The 10,350-nt window shown below is 48.0% G+C and overlaps 1 protein-coding gene across 1 annotated transcript in view; it reads left to right on the plus strand.

Annotated features, from left to right (window-relative positions):
- PALLD (palladin, cytoskeletal associated protein) overlaps window positions 1–10,350 on the plus strand; it is a 376,813-nt gene that overhangs the window by 322,537 nt on the left and 43,926 nt on the right. The window lies entirely within an intron of this gene.

The raw sequence follows: 10,350 nt of genomic DNA on the forward strand, positions 1-10,350 counted from the left end.
AGTCCTTTCACTGCTTTACCCTTGGGGGGCTTAAGTATCGGCAGACTGTTATTCATTCACAAACGTTTAGTTCTTCAGTGGCGGGCCTTTGTTAATAGAAACCTAGGAAGTCATCTTTATAAATTAGTGGTGTTCGCCAGCATGTAGAAGATACGATTTTTTAAAAATCCAGCATCTTCAGTGATGCAGTCTCTCGAGATCGAGTAACGCAGCAAGTGAGTAACATTCAGATTGCTGTCTCGAAAGACTAGAGAGTGCATTTTATAGTTGGAAGCATTTTAAAACGTGTTTAAAGGGACGGTTTAAAAATAGCCCAACTTTCCGTTTCACAGATAAGAGGAAGCTCAGAGCTCTCTCAGTCAAGGCCACCCAAGTCGTGGGTGGCACGCTCACTTCTGCAGCCCAGTGGCAGAGGTGCCAGAGGAGGCTGTCTGATTTCCGAAACAAAGCCGTCCTTAAGGGTTCAATTCCAATTGTGTACGACATTATTCTTCTCGTACTTCTTATTTTTTCTACAATGAGCATCTTCTTCAAAGAGCACACTAAAGGCCAGAACTGAAAGTATGTGAGAACTTCTGTGCGCTGAAACTCCATGCTGGGATTTATTACTGTTATGTGGTGTGTATTTTGAATGTTATTAGAAATTTGGATTCACTTTTAACTTGTGAAGTATGCACTGAGAATCTTCACCAGTTTGTCTCATCTTCCTGTCCCTCTTCTGTGTTTTCGCCTTAGTTGTATAGCTGTAAACAGCTGTTTACTTAGTGGGGGTTGAGCATTTACTAGTCTCCCAGTGTAACGTTTGCTGGTTGATGACACAAATACAGGAATAAGAAATTCAGGGAACAAACTAATTTCTTAGTTTCTAAACTAACTCCTTCAAGTTACTTTGTATATTCTTACAGTTTCTCCAGTGAGTAAAAGTTTGTCAAGCCTGGCGGAGGAGACGTAAACATTACCTACTTGGGCATTATAATTCCACTGTACACATGGGATGTCTTCAGGATGTAGCAGGTTACGTCTGTGTAGCTGTTTGGAGCTCCAGTGCAATGTCTGTATCCCAGTAACAACGAAGCAAAGGGGACAGGAGGGACAGAGTTCAAGCCCGAGGTGGGTGGAACCCACATCAGAAAGGCCCTCTGTGGCTGGAGAAATCCCAGTGCGTGTGGAGTCCCGGCAAACCCTGCTCCCTTGATGAGAGAGGCCAGGCCGTGCATCGTAGCCACCGGCCAGACCTCTTTGGTTCAAGGCCCATTTGCACTGCTTCCCAGCTGTGTAACCTTGAGCAACTCGGTGTATCTTTGTGCCTTCATTTCCTCATCCGTAAAGTGGAGATGGTAAGATCTTCTGTGGTTTTTGTAAAGATTAAATGAGTCCGTATAGACTGAGCACTTAGAGCCGTGTTGGGTGCATAGTAAGTACTTAGTGACAGCCGTTATCACTAGCAGTGATGCAGGAGGTGCCAGCAGCAGCCCTGACAGCCGTGACTGAGCGCGTTGTTTGGATGAGCCCCGCCCCCGTGGCTTCAGTACACTGGATGGACGTCCTCAGGCTTCCGGGATGCGCATTTGCTAAGAGCCAGCACTGTGTCTTCTTTTATGACGTGACCTTCTGTAAAGTACTAGCTTCTGGAGTTTTATATGGCTTAAAACTTTTACGTTTAAAATTTATGTTTTGGGAACTTTATATTTTCCCACTATATTTTTATATACACAAGGTTAAAAAGTATTCAGACCACTAGTGTAAGAGACTGTAAAATGCAGAAACAAGACTTCCCCCCTACCTCATTCAGGTTTCCGTCTCCAGAGGTCAGCACTGTTGACCGTGTGTTTTTAGTCCTTCGGATGGTTTCTTCCACAACTTGAGGAACAATGGACATATCGGTCCACTTACTGGTTTATCAGCTAAAGACGGTGCAGCTAGATTAACTTTAGTGTTGTTTTCACCAGCAAGATGTTCCGATGAGGCCTTTGCCCCGAGCGGCTGAAAACCTGTGCAGCCACGTGACGTCTCGCGTGCCTGTACAGTAAGGAGAGTGGGCTGGTCGGTCTCCAGGCCCGTTTCTTCAGCGAGTTAGAGGGCGTCTGAAATAACGTGAGCCGTAGAAAGGGCGGGGGTGGAGGAGGCAGCTGTCGTGCATGTGAAGCTCAGATGAAACTGGCCTTCGGGTCATCTGGCCCCAGGCGGTGGTCACTGTCTTTCTTTAGGCTTTTCTCTCTGGGCTTCTTTTTACCTGCTGGCTCCCATTTTGTTGCCTTCCCTCTGGGGGGTCCCATCCGTGTGGTCAGTCAGCTGTCAGAGGGCGAGGACACGCCTTCCTGTCATCCTCGGCGTGGATTCCTGATGGCCTGGCCCGGTCACGTATTTACCCTTGAATATCAGATGTTTTCTGGGGGGGAGACAGTGGGTAAGGGGTGAGAGGGACTCTGATTTAGACACGCTGAGTGGAAGTGAAGCAGCGTGTTTCTGATACATGGAAGTGGGTCGTCCAGTTGGGATTCCGGACTGAGGTCTGGGCTCAGGGGGGTGAGGGTGATGCTGAGAAAATCAGGAAGCCCTAGATCGTGGTGGGACCCACAGTCAAGAGAGCTGGGCAAGACCATGGGGGAGGCGGGGTGTCAAAGGTTGGGGAGCGAGGATGGGTCTGGTGTCAAAGGCCAGGGGGAAGATGGCTCCAGGAAGGAGGGTGGTACCGTCGGGGCCGGGGGCTGCAGGGCAGCCGGAGTGAGGCCCTACCTTTAGGGTGAGGGAACCCCTTACATTAATTGGTAGAAGGCTTACAAAATCGGGTCAGAGGACAAAGAAGACGAGGAGAAAGGTTTATTAACACAACAGTGGCTACTGAGTCACTGAAAGAGCTCACACTTCCCTAGGAGAGAACATCACAGTAGAAACGCATCCAGCCACAAAATACCCAAAAGCTGTTTTGCTTAATTTTTGGATGGAGTTTATCTATAGGTATATGTGTCTTAAGAAAAAGAAATGCAACTAATGTTAGCCAATAAGTGATGATTATTCAGTATAAAACTGTCTTTCCTCTTAGAAAAGGATGTACTGTGGAATTACTTTAGTTTGCCACTCTGATGCCTTTAAAATCTATTTCTGTTTACCAAAACGTGCTGTGTTCATGTTTCCAAACCACTTGAAATGGATGTGAAGACAGGAGATGCTTGAGGTTAACATGGATACAAATAAACCCATACTGGGACTTGGTTAGTTCTTTACAAGTTCCTTTAAAAGTAGGTTCTTTATAATGTTTAAATGTTGCTGGGCTTTAAGAGTAAGGATCATAAGATCTGAGAGTTTGTTAGGACCTTGCAGATATTACACTATAGATTTCCGTTTTAAGATTGCGAAACTGGGCCCCAGAGAGGATAAGTGAATTGTCCAAAGTCTTAGAAAGCTAGAGGCCAAGCCGTTGAACTGTTTGACCGTTTCTCTCTCTGGTTGCTTGTTTCTCCTTGTAAATGGCCTGTGTGGCAGTGGCTTTGTCTGCAAGAAGGTGGCTTTACCCCTTAGAAAGACTCAGCGGTGCCCCGAGTGCCAGCGAGGCTGATGGAGCAGCTAGTTCTCCACTTGACAGAAATCTGGGACTTTAATTAAATGCAGCCAGTATTTAGTTGAGTGCCTGCATTTGAGCAGAGAGGGAGATACCAAACTGAAAATGTTTGGAAGGGGAGAGAAGTGGGAGAATGCCTTTTGTTCTTCCAGGAGAATAAAGCCATTTGGTGAGTAGGTAATGGTTGTTTCTTTTGAAAAACAGGACACTTTGCCCTTGGTCAAAACTTATTCGTACAGGGCCAGGCTGCACAGCCCTGCTTCCGATACTCAAGGCAGCAAACATACCTGAGGTGAAAATGACCAGATGGGCTGCACGGGCCTCTCGATCATAAAATGGTAATTCGAGGAAACATGAACCACATGGAACCTTAAAATATGCCAAATGCTTTATTTCATTGTAAGACAGACAGTTAAGCATGTGTCCATCCTTTTCCCCCCAATTCTTTTAACATCTCAGAGAAGTTCTGTGTTGACGATCTTAAAGGCGCATTAAAGATCAGAGAACATCCAAATCTTTATCCCTGCTCTCTCCCCCAACCTTAGGGGCGTGCGTTTAAATTCATAGTTGTCTTTGCACTTGTGACCCCCCCCAAACCCTCATTTGGCTCCTAGGAACTCATTTTGAGCGTGTAGATGATTGCCTTCAGGACTGTGATCTGTACACCTGTTACCAGGGGCAATAGTCAGGTGTTGGATCTCCACCCTCACCCAGCGGCCGTGGTTTGCTGTGCTGGGAAGACACACGCTGAAGCCTGAGTGTAGAACGAGGCCATTGAGGGACTAACGTCATAAAGTCGTAGAGGGAACTTAGTCCTTCTTGAACTGAAGCCCCTGTAGGAGTTTTATATTCTGTTTAGTTTATAAGCTCCCAGAATTCATGTGTTGAGCTCTCATACCGACAGTGCTGAGCTAATTCCATCCAGAGAGGACTCCCTTGTGGGAATACCCAGCAGTTTGTCTGTCGTTCGCTTACCTTCCTACATGTGGAAAAATGGTTGGAATTCGGCAGTCCAGGGCGGGCCCTGTTGCAGGACGGCCTGACGGGGCACACCTCGTGGACCCGGCAGGGCACGGCAGCCGGGAGTGACCAGATGCTTGTGCTTGGCGGTGACGTGTCCCTCGCCTGTGTGCGGCGGGGTGTTGTGAGGACGCTGCAGGTCACAGCCCTGCCTTCGGAGTCCTTACGAACTGCAGGACCCGGTTCAGAGGGCGCAGGTCTGTAACTCACCGTTGCAGTGGCTTCTGTATCACCCAGTAAAAAGGGAAAGAAAATATATAAGCCCACAGCCTATCTGTCCTGAAAGCATGAATGTTTTCCAGCTTCGCGACCCCAAGAGTCTCTCGGACAATTGTAATTGCTCCGTCCTGGTCAGTGTGAAAGCTGGCAACCCAGCCCTTGATCCACAGGGACGTGCTGGGAATTTCCAGGTTACATAAAAGTTGTTCTCCAGAAGTTTACTTTCATGTCATTCATTTTAAGCTTGGGCTGCAGGTCCCCAGAGACAAAGCGAACTGTAGTAATCATAACTAACATTTTAATAAGCCTTTTCTGTTTACTGAGCACCTTGCCCCCAGGCTCTGCCCTGACCTCGCTAACATGACCCACGGGGGGGTTTTTCAGCCATCCTCCCAGGGCTGCTGGGCTGTGTCAGGCCAGCCCGGGTGGGGGAGGAGTCGGCCCTCGCCTGCCACCCTGCGTGGCTTTGTGAGCAGTAGGTGCGGGGCCGGTCCCAGGCTCAGCGCCCAGTCTCCAGGCCCCCCTCCCGTGCGCCACTGCTGTCCCCTTGCCCGTGAAGAGGGAGGTCCCTGCAGGAAGCACGTGATCTCCGTCACTAAGGTCTGCTCTGTAAGGTAACCAAGGTGGATGTAGTTGTGCTCGTCTCTGGGAGTCTGTTGAGCTCACCCTGGGGACAGCATGCGTCTGGCCAGCGCCGTCCCCCTGCCCGGCCAGCCTTTGCCCCCTGCTCTACACTGCTGCCCGGCTGGCTGGTTTCTCCAGGACTGCTTTAATCAGGTGGCAGGAGAGATTACCGAATTGGAAAGTAAAAATGGTTTCTACAGCCCTACTTATCCCTGTCAAATCTGAATCTTCCCCATCCAACCAGCATGAAACTGTTCTTGCTAAAAGCTGTGTCCAAACCATCGGGGTGGGAGGACGAGGATTTGTGATTTCCTGTCATGGAGAAGGGAATCCCCTGAGTTAGTCCTGACACATGCCCTTCCTGGGTTGCCAAGATCTTCGTCTTTGCACCATTTCACCCTGGAAAGAATCAAGTTCAAAGTCAGAGATCTTAAATATATTCTTAAATGTGTAAGTATTTAAAACTTTGATGATTCCAATCCTAAAGACCCTGGTTGCTATGGCAGCAAAGAGGCATGAGAGCGGAGGTCCCCAGGAGGGAAAGATGACCACAGACTTTTTAAAAACCACATTGAAGGTCCGGGTTCTTTTATGTTGACCTGACCTGGCTCTGCAGGTACCTGCTCTGTGACCTTGAACAAGTTACTTAACGGGTTCCCGGCTTGTAAAAGGACTGTGGCAGGTGCATCACAAAGAGTCTAGCCAGCTCATTCCCTGAGGCATTGAAGCCTTGAGAATTGAAGGAGGGGTGAGAGCAGGTTTTCTTAGGCTTTCTGAGTTGGGGGTTTGGTGGGGAGAGGAGAAAAAAGCTGGGAGAGGCTAGATGGAGGCAACTTTAACACGAGGACCGCATTGTCCTGCTTGAGTCTCAGCACTCTTAACCTGACTTTCCCACCTTTACACAGTGTCTCCAAGACATTCAGGTCAGTTTCGCATTCTCATTTCATTCTCAGAAGGGACAGCAGAAAGAAATGGGGAAACCAAAAAAGTGATAACTTTTTTAAAGGCGTTTTACAAATACTAAATATTTTATTTTTATTATGTGAGTTTCAGGTGTAAAGCATTATAGTTCCCCATCATACACACTGCAGAGTGATCCCCACCGCATGTCTAGTTACCATCCATCACCATACACTTGACCCCCTTCACCCTTCACCCATTTTACTCACCCCAAACCCCCTCCCCTCTGGTAACCACTAGACTAATCTCTGTGTGTTGTGTTGTGTTTGTGTACTTAGATTCCACATACGAGTAAGATCACATGGTATTGGTCTTTCTCTAAATTATTTCACTTACTAGCACACTACCCTCCAGATCCATCCATGTTGTCACAAATGGCAGGATTTCTTTCTGCTTCTATGGCTGAATAGTATTCCATTTTGTGTGTGTGTGTGTGTGAGAGAGAGAGAGAGAGATATTAATGTATCACATATTCTTTATCCATTCACCTATCAGTGGACACTTAGGTTGATTCTATATCTTGGCTATCGTAAATATGCTGTAGTGAACATTGGGGTGCATGTATCTTTTCAAATTAGTGTTTTCATTTTCTTCATACAAATAACCAGAGGTGGAATTGCTAGATCATATTGTAGCTCTATTTTTAATTTCTTGAGGTACCTCCATACTGTTTTCCATAGTGGCTGCACCAATTTACAATCCCCCCAACAGAAATTTTCCCTCCTTCCCACATCCGTTCCAGCATTTGTTATTTCTTCTTTTTGACGATGGCCATTCTGACATGTGTGAGGTGATATCTCCTAGTGGTTTTGATGTGCATTTCCCTGGTGAGTAGCTATGTTGAGCATCTTTTCATGTGTCTGTTGGCCATCTGTATGTCTTTTCTGGAAAAATGTCTATTCGGAACCTCTGCCCATTTTTTAATTGGGTTGTTTGTGTTTTTGTTGTTGAGTTGTCTGAGTTCTTTATTTTGGATATTAACTCCTCATATAAGGGATACACGATTTGCAAGTGTCTTCTCCCATTCAGTACGCTGCCCTTTTGTTTCGATGATAGTTCCTTTGCTGTGCAGAAGCTTTTTCAGTTTGATGTAGTCCCACTTGTTTATTTTTGCTTTTGTTTCCCTTGCCTTGGAGTTAGATCCAGGAAAACATCTCTAAGACCGATGTCAGTGTGACAGGTAATTCTCAGTAATTTCCAGAGGCCACAAGCAGTCTTGCCTTCCTGGGACCTTTCGTTCCCTTTGCTTTTTTATCTCTGTGAAAATCAACCTTTATGAAAACAACAAGGACTGAGACAGTGACTTATAGAGTTGTGCATTTTGTCATCTCAGAATCTGGGTGTCAGAACCATTTAACGCAAATATTTTTTTTTGAAATATTAGGATCAGTGCAGAAATCAAGTCAGACACTTAAAAGATTCAAAGCAACTGTTCTGCCCTCCCTTCCCCCACCCCTCCAGTTCTCTGCCTGCCACATTCCTCTCCAGCGCAGTGTAGGGGGGAGTGGAAAGGGTGGCACAGTTCTTCATGCAGTATATACTAGGACCACATCACTGGAATGCCCGTCCATTTCTTGTGAAATGCTACATTAATTTCTTGAACTGTCACTTACCACTAACAGTAGCATCTCGGCAGTTTTAAGCTCTCTTGAGCTAGCAAACTTGATGGGTTTTTTAATGACCAAATGAGTAGACTTGACCCCATGGACAAAGTTAGAACCAGTGGTGGTCAGAGCTTCCCTGGTGTGGCTTCTTTGAAGACTGGCTTCTCGGGGGCCATCCCTAATCCTGGGGCAGAGCAAACCCCCTGCAGACACAGGGCACAATGTGATGTCTGGAGCCGTACAGCCATACAGCTTCATACAGCCGAGCTGGAAATACCTGCAAATACAGCTGAGGCTCTGGCCATGGTGAACCCTGCTGGCCCGGAGGAGGGGGCAGTGCCTTCCACAGGGCCCTACAGATCACTTCCAGTCCCGGTGCCCAGGTCAGCTGAATGTTGGGGAGAAACGGTCCAGGAACAGGATGCATTTTGCAGTGGGTAGGAAATAAGAAAGAGAAAGTAAAGGCAGGGAGATCAGAAAGGAGCATTTGGGGATTCAAAATGAGAGCACTGGTGGGTGGTTTTTATGAGTCCTGTTCCTGGGCCGGTTCTAAACACATGAAGGCTGGGCAGTCTAGCCAGACCACACAGACATGTGGAACTTCAGCATCCCATGGATCCTAGCACTGGCACAGCTGCTTTTAAAAGACTCCAGTTAAGCTCCAGAGGACCACCCAGGGTTCATTGCTGTTGGAATCGTGGATGCTCTGCCTGGATTAAGCATCTACAGCCATGTTGCCCTTACACTTTTCAGTTCCCAAGAAGGCGTCTTTTCGTGGACTTAAATGTAATCGCTTTACTGGATCATTACAGCAGGGAATCAGAGACGTGGAAGGAATTTAGAACTCCTTGACAGATATTGCCATATCCAATGATACTTGATAACAGATCTAGATTATTTTTTTTTTATTTTTTTTTTTACCTTTTTATCAACGGCTTCAGTTCCTTTTATTGCTTTGAATTTGAAGGTTAAATACCTATGGACAGGAGGTCTTGCGGGTTTTGCTTCTCAGTTTTATAAGGTTTCAAGTTAGGAGCATAGCTTTGCGTCTCTGTGGATTGTTCCTATTTTATTCGCTTGTTCTAGTGCCACCTTCCGTTGAAGTTTCTTCTCACAGCTGTGGGTCACTATCTGATGTGGGTAAAGGAAAACGTCTCAGATGTAAAATACAGCTAGACAGGAAAGCTTTTGAGTTAAGATAAGAGTAAGATTTTAGCCGATTGCTAACTGCTTTATTGCTAACCTCTTTATCAAAAATTAAAATTCAAACTGTCCCTTCCTGATGGAAAACACTTGGGAAATTAAAACTGCATTACTGTAAACTTAATAATTTGTTATTGCTTATTGTAAAACCCTGCAGGTGAAAGATGGGTGTCATTGGCATGCTTCAGATATGGCACCAAATGTCAGTTTGTACTACGGTTTGTAGAAATGATGGGCAGTTCAGGGTTTCCTACTAAATTGGGGGCAGAGTAGATTTTGCATATGTTTTTTAGGGAGCAAAGGCAGAAATTAAAGTAGGTCTTCCCCCCCAGCATCAGCCTGTGGTATTTATTGACTACAGAGTTGACAGCAATGAAGTAGGGAAGTTGGATTCATCTAAATCTGCCCAAAGTAACTTAAATCAAGTGTTTCTTTCTTTTAACTTCCCCATTGTGATAGAACTTTTCCAAAACTCGGCTACAGGTGAGAGGGCTGAGGACTCAGGTCAGAAGCTGTTCTCTTAGTATTTCTGGTTCTGTTAAAATGCAGTGCAGCTTCCGCGGGTCAGACAGAATGTCCATCCCTGGCATCTGTAAACCGGTCAGACTCACCTGGGGTACGAGTTCAGTTCGACGTTGAGATCAGCGGTGTCCTCGGTGGACCTCGGGCTCCCGCGGGGCGGGGAGGGGGCTGGGGGCATGGGGAGGGGTGGTCGCAGGGCCTCCCGTCTCTCCCGGCCCGTCTGAAGGTGTCCTTTTCTCCCCGCAGGGACGCACTCAAGATCCAGCAGCTGCAGCAGCAGATCCGCCTGGAGCGCGAGGCCCGCGTGCGCTCCTCGCCGCCCGCGTCCCCGGAGCCCCCGGAGCCGCGCTCGGAGCCCATGAGCGCGCTCGCCGCCCGCCCCGCGCCCGCCATGCAGGCCTCCGGCTCCTTCAGCTACGCGCGCCCCAAGCAGTTCATCGCCGCGCAGAGCCTGAGCCCCGGCGCGCCCCGGCCCCCGACGCCCGCGTCCCCGACGCCCCCCGAGCCCGAGGCCCCGTGGAGCGCGCTCCCGCCGCCGCCCCCGCCGCTCAGCCAGCCGGCGGCCGCCCCCGGGCCCGACGCCTTCCCGCCGCCGCGCGCGTAGCTGAAGGAGCCGGAGGCCTGCATGGCGGGCGCGGG

This window comes from Monodon monoceros, unplaced genomic scaffold (genome assembly GCF_005190385.1).
Source record: "Monodon monoceros isolate NGI ecotype Baffin Bay Population unplaced genomic scaffold, NGI_Narwhal_1 Super_Scaffold_5, whole genome shotgun sequence".
In the NCBI taxonomy this organism is placed as follows: Eukaryota; Metazoa; Chordata; class Mammalia; order Artiodactyla; family Monodontidae; genus Monodon; species Monodon monoceros.